Source organism: Petaurus breviceps, unplaced genomic scaffold (genome assembly GCF_028583685.1).
Source record: "Petaurus breviceps papuanus isolate PSGF00001 unplaced genomic scaffold, PetGlider_PUasm1.0 90692, whole genome shotgun sequence".
In the NCBI taxonomy this organism is placed as follows: Eukaryota; Metazoa; Chordata; class Mammalia; order Diprotodontia; family Petauridae; genus Petaurus; species Petaurus breviceps.
The window spans coordinates 2059252-2071708 of NW_027187313.1; positions in this window are offsets into that span (position 1 = coordinate 2059252).

Here is a 12457-nt window from a genome sequence, read left to right on the forward strand (position 1 = left end):
TATATCAGAGGAAAACTTTGATACTTGAAATATTTAAATAAGGGGCATCTAGGTGGCGCAGTGAATAGAGCACCAGCCCTGGAGTCAGGAGGACCTGAGTTCAAATCCGGCCTCAGACACTTAACACAAAACCAGCTGTGTGACCTTTGGTAAGTCACATAACCCCAATTGCCCTACCTTCCCCTCTCCAAAAAAAAAAAAAAATTAAATATATACTTAAAATATAAAAATACTTAAATACTGAAAAATAATACTTAAAAAATAAAATTAATGATTACAGTCATAAACAGTCACATACTAGCAACTATGTGGTGCAGTGTATAGAGTGCCAGGGCTAGAGTCAGGAAAACTCATCTTCCTGAGTTAAAATTTGGCCTCAGACACTTACTAGCTGTATAACCCTGGGCAAGTCACTTAACCCTGTTTGTCTAAGTTTCCTCCTCTACAAAATTAGCTGGAGAAGGAAATGGCAAACCACCCCAGAAACTTTGCCAAGATAACCTCAAAAGGGGTCATGAAGAGTCAGACATGATTGAAAATGCCTGAACCACAACAATGGTCATAAAATGACCAAGATATCATTTGAATCTCATGCCTTTTTCATACTTGTATTCTGAAGGAATTATTACTTGGATTCATCCTCATGTATTGGACTCAAATGTCCTTCCCTCTGTTTTCTTACTGGAGAAAATGTCACTCTTAAAAACAGATATATACAAAGAAATGACTTTAAAATACCAATATTGCTAAATACCAGACTAATACATTCTTTTTTTTCTCCCCCCCCTTTTTTTTTTGAGGGGGAAGGCAGGGCAATTGGGGTTAAGTGACTTGACCAAGGTCATACGGCTAGTGTGTGTGTGTGTGTGTGTGTGTGTGTGTGTGTGTGTGTGTGTGTGTAAGTGTCTGAGGCTGGATTTGAAGATTTGAACTCAGTTTGTCTTGACTCCAGGGCCAGTGCTCTATTCACTGTGCCATCTAGCCGCCCCCAGACTAATACATTCTTTAAAGTAGCATTCCAGTTAAATGTATATCTCTACAAGTGGAGTTACTCAGCTAGCAGTAGTGACTTTGACATATCATGACCATAGATGGTAAACTCAGAGAGATGATCGGCTGATGAAATATTTTTGTGAAGTGTTGGGTTTTGTCTTTTTTCTTTTTTGGCGATAAAAAACAAACAAACACTGAACTTGGAGTCAGAAAACCCGAGTTTAGTTCAAATCTTGGCTCCGCTATTTTCTTAAAAAAAGAAAAAAAAGCTCTATTGAAACCCTTGTTTTTACAATCATCACCATTTCTGTAAATTCCCTCCACCCCACCTAAGAGCCTTCCTTTATAATAAAGAAAAATAATTAAGTGAAACCAACAGACATAGCACTGAGACTAACATTGTATGTACCATTTCATTCCCATGGACCTTTCCTCTCGCATTTTCCCAAGGAAAGAACGGAGGCACTTTTCCTCATTTTTTTCTCTGAAATTTTTCTCTGAAAATTGCTCATCACACTTACATGGTATTTAGATTCATTCTCTGCTACTTACAGTAGTGCTCAAATTAACTGTGACAAAGTAAAATAAACAAAGTTATTGATGTATAATAAATCTTATAAATTTTTGCATCTAAATTTTTAAAATATGTAATATATTTTTCTCTTGCTGCAATCAATTGTTTTATATGGTTTGATGTTGAATTAATGGAATTTTGACATGTATTCTTTAATTCTTCATCAGGAAAGTACACTTTTCTCACACTGGATATCAAGTACCTCTTTGATGTACAATCCAATTCTCCAAGTCTCGACTTGGTTTTCAATGGGGCTTAAATTGTATGAGTTTCCATGGCCACTGAAATATATTTAACTCTATCTCAGATAAATTTCTTAACCTTTCATAACATGAAAGAATGGTACAATTTTATGTTGCAGTATTGGATACTATTTGGGAATTACTACTATTCTAAAAACAATTCTGCTTCTCAAGACATCAATATTTTGATCAGAGTTCATTATTCCTTCATTGGGGGTAAGAATTGGAGGCCCCACTGAGGTTAAAAAAAATCCCACAAACCTTTCTGGGGAGGGCGTTTTACAGTAAGATGAAGCTGCCCAGATCTTACAGAAGCAAACAATGGGTATACAGGTAGGGAAGGATCTGATTCATAAAATGGATAACTCTTGGCAGATAAATGAGTTTTCTGTTCCAATGTAGATTAACGCCAACTCTATGTACCATACACTGTGTCTTTCCAGTGCCTTCACTAGGTTTACTGATGTTATTCATTCCACCTCTATGTACCCTACTCCATTCCTTACATTCATGGGGTGGATATCCCTGTTATCTTGATAGGAAACCATTTGCCCCAGTTTTCCCGGTTACCAGCTTTTCTCTATTCCCTGAATCATACTTTCATGTTGCTTCCTTTAGGGAAAGTTCTATCAGTTGTCAACATGACTAATGCTATCTAACAGAATATCTCTGGCCATACAGAATCCTAATTGTCCTCCATATTACCTGATTAGATAACAATTTCCAGGTGTTAATGGCTATCTTTCCTCAGTACTAAAAAAGCATATACTCTGTCTCTGTCTTAGATTCCCCATCTGTAAAATGGAAACAATAATATTTATACTACTTACCTTATAGAGTTTCATAAGGATCAAATAAGATCACACATATAAAATATTTTAAAGCTGTAAGTACTGTAATAATTTTGCTTTTGTTGTTGACAGAGCTGTGGTCCCTTTAACTGAGCTTTTTTACTTGAAGTAGAAATGAAACATTAGAAAGGGGGAATTTGCTTTCAGGAGCCATTGGTTCCATTAGCAAGCATATCATTTAACAATCACAAAGACATAGTTCCCAGAATAAATCATCTCCAACTCAGTTCCTATCCATTCCTGGCAGAGAATTTAGGCAGAGAAAAGGTAGTATAGTAGTATGACAGACAGAATGAAGTGGTAAGAGGCTCACAGTTGACTTGAGTAGCATACAGAATGATGATTAATAGTCTGTGCTGGCAAGGCACCCGTGGAAATTTTGGTTTTCTGGTACTTCAGAGATGACCCTGCTATGAGTAAATGGTGCAACACTGGGTTTCCCATTCTTTGCCATCAGTGCTATTCATCGGTGATTGCATTCTTATTCCTTTCAATCTCAGATCACTTTCTTGGAAAAGCTCATCTTGACTTTCACGTACATAATACTGACTTCATAATCAGTGGATATGAGCAGGGTTTGAATTACTTTAAATGTCAATAGCCCTTTTTAGGTACCCCCCCCCTTCCAGTGTTCAGAACTGAACACAAGATTGAAGATCTGGTCTGACTAGAACAGAATATGGCAGAAGGTATCTCCATCCTAGTCCCAGACATCGTGCCTCTTTTAACACGAAGATTTCATTGGCCTTCTTGGCTGCCATATCACACTGTTACTCATACTGAGTTTCAAGTTCATTAACATACCAAAATATATTTCAGAGAAACTTCTCTCTAACTACTTTCCCCCAGGCCAAATCCTTGATCAGATAGGCAGCTAGGTGGTGCAGTGGATAGATCCCTGGACTTCAAATAAGGAAGACCTGAGCTCAACTATAGCCCTAGACTCTTTGTAGCTATGTGACCCTGGACAGCTCACTTAGCCTGCATCAGTTTCCTCATCTGTAAAATAGGAAAAATAATAGTAGCTACCTCCCAGCATTGTTGTAAGGATCAAATGTAATAATATTTGCAAAGTGCTCTGAAAATCTTGAAGGACTATATGCATGGAAGCTATTTATAATGATTAAACTTCAGCTCATCAGATTCATTCCAATGTTCTAGTTTTTTTTGAATCCTGACAGTCAACATCCAATGAATTAGTTATTCCTCCCAACCTTGTATCATCTTCAAATCTGATAAACCATATGGTCAAGGACAAATTCCAAGAGCCCATCCCCGAAGACCTCTTTCCAAGCTGATTATGAACAATTAATGACTATTCTTTGGGTTTAACTATTCAACCAATTCTGAAATCACATAACTATTCTGTGGTCTACCAAAAAATACCTTACTCTTTTTTTTTTAAATAAGAATAACATGAAAGATGTCAAATTACTTACTAAGCTCTAGGGAAGTTATAGTTACAGCTTTTCCCCAGTGTAAGTCTAATAATGTCATTGACAAAGGAAATGACGTTATTCTGGCATAACTAGTTTTTGAGGAAGCCATGATGGTTCTTTGTGACCATCACATCTTTTCCTAGATATTTGCTAAACATCCCTTTCACGAACAGATGTAGACAGTCTTTCATTTAATTCATTTTTGTTATTTTAATTCATTTTTAAATTTTAATTTCAAAATTAATTTAAATTTCATTTTATTTATGTTAAGAAGCCCTTCAAAGAAGAGGGTTTTTTTTTGAAGGCCAGGACAGGAAATCAAAGGTTTTAGGATCACAAATAGTATTTTCAGTCATTTTTCAGTTGTGTCTGACTCTTCATGTCCCTCTTTGGGGTTTTCTTGGTAAAGATACTAAAGCAGTTTGCCAATTCCTTCTCCAGCTCATTTTACAGATGAGGAAACTGAGGTAAATAGGGTTAGTGACTTGCCCAGGGTCACATATCTAGTAAGTGTCTGAGACCAGATTTGAACTCAGGAAGATGATCCTTCCTGACTCCAGGTGTGTGCTCTATTTGTTGTACCACCTAGCTGCCCCCATAATGAAATAATTGTCAGTATTTCCATGAAGCAAAGGTAGGAATTTCAGAAAGGAAAGTTAAAGTAGGGACTTCAGAAAAAAAAAGTTAAGGTAGTTAAGGTGGGTTCAGAAAGGTGCTATTAGATATGGGAAATGAATAGACGGCGATGAGGATGATGTCAGAGAATCTGAATTTCTGGATTATATTTAAGATACACATGTAATACCTAGCTATATCAGCAATGCCATATTCACAATGCCTATGGAGATTACAAATATGCTGATATAATTATCCATCACAAAATACGTCATGCTTGCCATATGGGGAAATAAACTAGAAAATTTATTAAGATACCAAAAGACTGAGTCCCAAAACCAGAAAGTGAAAGCCATCAGAGTAGTTATGATATTGGCACAGGTAGATAAAGTAGAAAGCACCCACATTTTCAAGCCTTTAAAACAGAACAGGCTACCTCAGGCAAAGGTCCTCCTCTCCCCACTCACAGCAACCACCCAGCGTCCGGGAAGCGCACTCCCAGCAGCTCCGGCCCCTGGCAGTCCTCAGCAGGAGTCCTTAGCAGAAATTCTGGCTAACTCAAAAAGGGCTTCGAGCTGCCGCTGCCTCTGCTGCTGCCGCTGCCATCGCCACCACTGCCAGCCACCGCCAGCCACCGCAGGAACTCTAGCTTGGCTTCCGCTTCCTCTTGCTCTGCCCCTTCCTGCTATGTCAGCAAGTCCAATGGGGCATGGAAGATCTTTAAATCCCATAACCCTTACACTCGCCCACAGGGGTTGGCTGGATCCCTACAGGACATCCCTACAATGCTTTCTGCTATATATTTCCGTGTGAATGTGTAAAGGGACTTAGCTCCTGAGTGTCTGGGAGAACCCTTCACATTGTATATGATAAATATGAGGGAGTCATGACTTCAGATTGTTAGAGGACATGTTGGAGAAAGTCCAAGGAGGAGTTTGGGGGAGGAGAGCACAAACTTTTGAACAGCAGACTGGACATTTCTTCAGAGGTCCTAACATATGGAAAAGCCAATTCCCAACATGTCCCTTGTTGTCCAGCATTTGCAACCCTAGAGACTGTGATATGAGTGAATTCCTCACTGGTGAGATAGTTTTTTCCTTGTTTGAGTTGAGGTTTTATCTTGATCCCAAATCAAAGAGTTCATTTATTCTGGCATATTTTATTGTCTATCCCAATCTGCTTAACTCTTTGATTTTTGTTTACTACTGTCCTTGATAAGAAGGTTTACTAGCTATTTGTCTTTTGGGTAACTAACATTCACCAACTGGTGAGAGAAAGTTAATTGTTACCTTTTCTCCTGAGGGTGGTCAAGGAATGTGGCTAGTGAAGGAGAAATGCCTTTTTGGGTCCTGTATATCCCTTCCCCACTAGGCTATAGGCAGTGATTATATTATCTTCCAAAGAAATTGTGATCTTCTCAGAGACAGTGTGGGCCAAATCCCAGATCAGATGTCCATGCCACATGTGGGTCAGTCAAATTTATATTAAACAGATAACAACCACATATGTTTCACGTGAATGACAGATTTTTGACCAAGAATGGAGTACATCTAATGTGTAGCATGAAGAATATAATTTGTGGCTCTAAGGAATGTGACTTTACATGAAAACGAAGAGACTGAAGCAGAGCAAAGAAAATCAATCAACGTTTTAAAATTACCTCTGTACCAGGCACTGTGTTAAGTTCTTGGGATATAAAAAGAGCAAAATATAGTCCTTTCTCTCAAGGAGCTCACAATTTAAAGGGGGGAAGCAACAAACAATAATATATATATATTAATGATATATATATATATTATAACAGGCTATATACAGGATAAATAGAAAATATTTTTTTCTTTTTTTTTGGAGAGGGGGAGGTAGGGTAATTGGGGTTAAGTGACTTGCTCGAGGTCACATGGCTAGTTTTGTGTTAAGTATCTGAGGCTGGATTTGAACTCAGGTCCTCCTTATTCCAGGGCTAGTGTTCTCTTCATTAAGCCACCTAGACACCCCAATAGGAAATAATTAACAAAGAATTAAGAGGGGTTGGGAAAGGCTTCCTGTAGAAGATGGGGTCTTATCTGGGATTTAAAGGAAGCCAGTAGACAGAGAGGGAGAGCATTTTGGCAGAGGGATAGTCAGATAAAATGTCCTGAGACGAGATGGAATGACTTATTTGTGGAACAGCAAGAGTGCGAGAGGAGAAAATGAAGGCACCTATCATAGACAGCCATTTCAAAGAGTTAAAAAAAAGGGCAGAAGAGGCACAGAAAGACAGTGAGTGGGGATGGAAAGATCAAGTGAGGCTTTTGTCAGTATAGACAAGACATGGGCATGCTTGTAGGCAGTAGGGAATGAACCAGTAGACAGAGAAAGACTGAAAGTCAAAGGATCGCTTTTGAGGGCCTGGAGGGCCACATGTGACCTTGAGGCTGCAGGTTCCCCACCCCTGAGCTAGATGGAAGGAGTGAGAGAGGAAAAGATTTAGAATGAAGGTAAGTTTCTTGCCTATGAAACAGGCATTCCACAGTAATGCCCCAGGCACAGGAAAGAGCTGGGGGCTTTGGTGGAAACTTTGAGGTGGGAGTGATACAGGGGATGGGGATAAGGAACCAAGTAGGAGAGCGGAAGATGGGGTTCAGAATCACTGGGGTGTGAGGGCTCCGACTAAATGTGAGAATGTTTTCCACTGAATGGAGAGAGTCACTCCTCTTCCCCAGAGAAGCTGGAGGTAAGTGCAGGATGAGATGGGAGGCAGAGGGGGAGGTGAGAAGCCCCACCTCACCACTCTTCTTCTCTTGTCTCTTGGAGGTTAGGTTGGAAAGGATGCAGTAGGAGAAAGTTCTGTTCCCCACCGACTTCCCCTTCTTCCTCTTCCATTAAGGACAGATGCAATAGGAGATGGAAGGCCTGAGATACTCTTTGCACCAGAGATTCTCCAAATCCCAGTTGGGAGATGGGGCTGACAACAGGAGGTGGAAATTGACTTATACTGGCACATATGGAAGTGGTTGCTTTGGGGCAGATGAAAGATGCCCAGCTTGGATTCATTGCCACCTTCCCTCAGGGGGCATTCTTTGCCCAGCAGGGGATAGAAGACATAAGGCAAAGTGGAAGGCATGTGGTCAGAGGAAGGTTTGGCTTCTCTTCTCATCTGAGGAGTTTGGAGATGAGGCAGTAGGAGGATCATTTTGGCAAAATTGACAAAAAAGGAAATGACAAATATTGGAAGGTTTACATAAAAATAGGCACATTGATGTGCTGTTGGTAGAGTTGTGAATTAGTAGAGTCATTGCAGAAAACAACATGGAACAAGGCCCTAAAATTTACTAATCTGACAATACCTTTTAACCAAGTGCTAACACTATTAGACTTATACTTCAAAGTGATGAAAGAAAGGAAAAGTTCCTATATGTATAAAAATATTTGTAGTGGCTCTTTCTGTAGTAACAAATGACTGGAAACCTCGGTGGTACACCTCAACAGGGAAATGGATGAAATAATTATGGTACATGAATGTAGTTGAATACTATTACACTATTAGAAATTAGGAAAAGAAATGGTTTCAGAGAAATCTGGGAAGACATATAAACAGATGCAGAATCAAGTAAACAGAAGCAGGGGAACAATTTATAATTTGAGAACATTGTAAAGACAAACAACTTTGAAAGACTTAATTCTCATAAACTACATGAACAACCAACTATTCCAGAGGGCTGATGATGAAGAATGCTCCCCACCTCCCCACAAAGAGGCAGAATGAGAAATATTTTTGCACATAGACAATGTGGAAATTAGTTAAGCTTTATTATCCATATTTGTTACAAGACTTTTGTTTTTCTTTTGGTGGTGAGGAAAAGCTAGGAAGAAGAAAAATAAATGCTTAATTGAAAATTTTAATTAAAAAAATGAGACAAAATATTTCATTGTCATTTCTTAGGATATGTGTTCTTCTTTGAATGTGACAATTGAAGGACATAGTATATGCAAAAGAAATAGATGAGATAAAAGTAGTAATAATAGGTATGTAAAAAGGTATGGTCCTAAGTAGAAATCTAAAAAGAGGAGGTATCCATCAAACATTATAAAGAGCATTTGGATGAAAAAAGGAACAGAAATGGTATTTGGTGACAGTATACTATAGACCAAATTGTTGGAAATAGAAAATGGATCATGAATTTAGGGACAAGATAGTAAACTTGTCTTTCAAACATATTTTTATGATAAGAAATTTCAATTATTTTGACATTTTCTCAAGCCCTCTCACCCTTTGTTAATAGACCAAGAAATTCTTTGTTTGCTCTGATTATTGTATTTTTTCAAAGGTAGAGATAGCAATTAGAGAAACTACAATTCTTGGCCTGAGTCTGTCCAGTAAGGAATAATCGGTTGTTGAATATAAATGGCAAGAAAGTTGGGATAAAGATTATGCTATCTTATAGTTCATGATTGGAAAATAGGGATGTGCATCTTGACCTAACATATGCCTTAGAAGCAGATAGAGTTCAAAAAGTTCAGAGAAAGGGTATCCTACTGGATCCTCTGGCCTAAGGATTTTCTACAAGGAAAGTTAGATTAAGAGGGGTAGGAGAACAAAATTTAGATAACACATAATCAAATGATTAGGGCAGCTAGGTGGCACAGTGGATAGAGCACCAGGCCTGAAGTCAGGAAGACTCATCTTCCTGAATTCAAATTCACCCTCAGATACTTACTAGTTATGTGACCCTGGGTAAGTCACTTAACCCTGTTTGCCTCAATTTCCTCATCTGTAAAATGAACTGGAGAAGGAAATGAGAAACTACTCTAGTATCTTTGCCAAGAAAACCCAAAATGGGGTCACAAAGAATCAGATATGACTGAAAAATGCTTGAATACCAAATCAAAAATTCCAATGAGAAAGAAAAAGAGTTATCTAAATATGTCAATTCATTTTTAAAATTACATATACAGAAGGTGGAAGCAAGGGCAGGTAACTTAGTATGAATATCAAAGTCTAGAATGAGTTTAAACTGGAGATAACATCTTTTGGGGTAAAGATGAACATCAAAGAAGGCATCAGACCTCTGTGTGGGGTGGATGGGATCATAGTAATAGAGAACAGAGAGAGTAGAACTGCAAAATACTAATTTTGCTTCTGAGTTCTGTACCACAAAGTCCTACCCAACCCCAAATTTGCTCTCCAGAAAGTCATTCTATGATCTCTTGCTTTTTGTGCTGTGGAGGTTACACTGAGGTTTTGAAGGTTATATAGATGTTACACATTTTGTAGGTTATATATACATTTTGAAGATTATGTATTTCTGGCAGCTTCTCCTCTACTGGAAACATTTCTAGTATAGTCCCACTAACAGACAGTGTCTGTTTTTTGAACACCAGTCTGGCATAGTAGAGAAAGATTCACTATCAGTAGGATGGCCATCTGTTGATAAATTATTTGGCCACAACAACCTTTGAAACAAATTTTAAGATACAAAATTGTCCTTGGTCTTATGTAACTCCCTTCTGATTTTTCTGTGACCATGACAGAATGACGCAAAAGGGAGCAGAGGGGTGCTAAGAGTCAAACAGTTGTTAAATCATCTACAAGCATTAATGTAGATATTGGCAAGCTAAATGTCATATCCTTGTCCAGCTGCCAATAAATAGAATGCAACTTGGGGAGATAAATGATCTTTATTTTCATATTCTTGCTATAAATGAAACCTGGAGACAAAAGGAAGTTGGGGTGAATTGGAAGGATGGCTCACAGGTTCTATTGGAATGACAAATAAAGGAATGGTCGAGTTATTTTATCATGTATCCAAAGGCAACAAGAAACACCATTGCATGGGATGTTTGGTTATCTCATATGACAGTGCTCATGACAAGTACATGCAAAAAGATGTCCAAGAAAATCAGTGCAATTTCCCTATCAATATCTATTATAGAGAATGAGGACTCCAGAAAAAAATTGACAGAACCTTCCAAACTAAATAAACAAATACTTCCATTCTTGACTTCAGAGCAAAGAGTTTGGGGGCATATGTGAGAATGGTGGAAAATGTAAGGGAAAATAGAGTACAGAAATAAGAAATGAAAGTTCTTAAAGACCTTGTAGACTATATAGAAACCGTACTCTTACATATTGTGAATACTTTTTTTTTGAGAAGGGATTCAGGAGGTTCATAAATTTAGAGCTAAAAGGAATCTTAGAGGCCAGAGTCCAATTTCTTACCATTTTATAGATGAGGCTCAGCTCACAGAGACTAAGTGATTTACCTATTGAAAGGTGTGGGGATTATAAGATCCTATTGTGCTTATTTGTTGAATATAGATCAACCAATCAATCCTCAGGGAGTTTTTAAATGCCTGCTATAGAGCAGGTCTATCAATATCTTGGACAGACTCTAGTGAACAAAAGAAGGATAGTGGATTGGATTGCCTTCAGGAGATTATATAATTCTTTCCATGACACTAAGTGTCCCTTTGAAACAATGGCCATTAATATTTTTCTTGTGATGCTAGATGGTCTTGAGTCATAGAACATTGTAGTCTCCAAAAGATTAATGATGAGAGTCAAAGAGCAATGGAGAGGCTCACCATGGGTATGAGTAGGAAGTAACATATTATAAACAATGACTTTCACAAGCAAATTGGCATAAAAGGTGTCATCAGAGGGATGTATGATAAGAAAAGAAAGATGGCTGGCCATATCACGGGGAAAGGAATAACCACTTAGTTGTGGGATCCAAGTAAATAAAGCAAGAAAAAGGGCCCCCTTCCCAATTGTGGGTGAATTCTTTATGATCAGTTTAAAGGAGACTATGGAAAAGAGTCCCTAGGATGTGCTGGAAGCCAGCTCTAACCAGCTTCTAGGAGCTCATTTAAAAAATTTTGAGCGTGAGAATTTATCTCAGAAGTCAGCATCCCTACAAGTCAGGGCTTAATTTATTGTTTTCTTGATTGCCTAGACCTGAGAAAGTGTTAATGATATAGATTAAACTTAAAAGTGAGTGAGCATACCTTTTTTTCTGAGTCTGGTTGTTAAACATTTACGAGCATACCCATGTATTATTTTATAAACATTGTTTGAGCTCAGCACAGATGAAATAAGAAAGTTTAGGGAACAAAGTTATCACTAGAGCAGAGGCCTTGTCACTGAAAGCTAATTAATAACTGGCATTTGTACAGTACTTTAAGATTTGCAAAGTGTTTTTAATCTATTATCTTATTTGAGCTTCACAATACCCCCACCCACAAGAATAGAAGGAATAGATGGGTTGAAATCTGTGTCATTAAAGGAAATACTTTCATGTAATCATTGAGCTGTCAAAGTATAGAAGGAAAAGCAAGGCAGGGACATTTTTATACAAATGGATCATTTAAAAAATAATACTTTTAGGATAAAGTTCTAGCAAGAGGATCATTAGGTCAAAGATATGGAAAGTTTTGTGACTCTTCTTCTATATTTCCAGGTTATAAGTCATTTGTTTTAGTATTTATAGCATTAGTATAGTAAAAAAAGTATTACTCTTGGAGTCAGAAAATGACTTCCAGTCCTGGCTTTGCCATTAACTAGCTGTGTGACCTCAGGCAAATGTCTTCACATCTGTGAGCCTCAGTTTTCTCATCTGCAATCTAGATGATCATAGATTTTCTTTCAAATGCCAATATTCTATGATTCCATGATTCTCTGGATTCTTCCATCCTAAGAAGGAGGAGGAGAAGGAGAAGGAGAAGAAGAAGAAGAAGAAGAAGAAGAAGAAGAAGAAGAAGAAG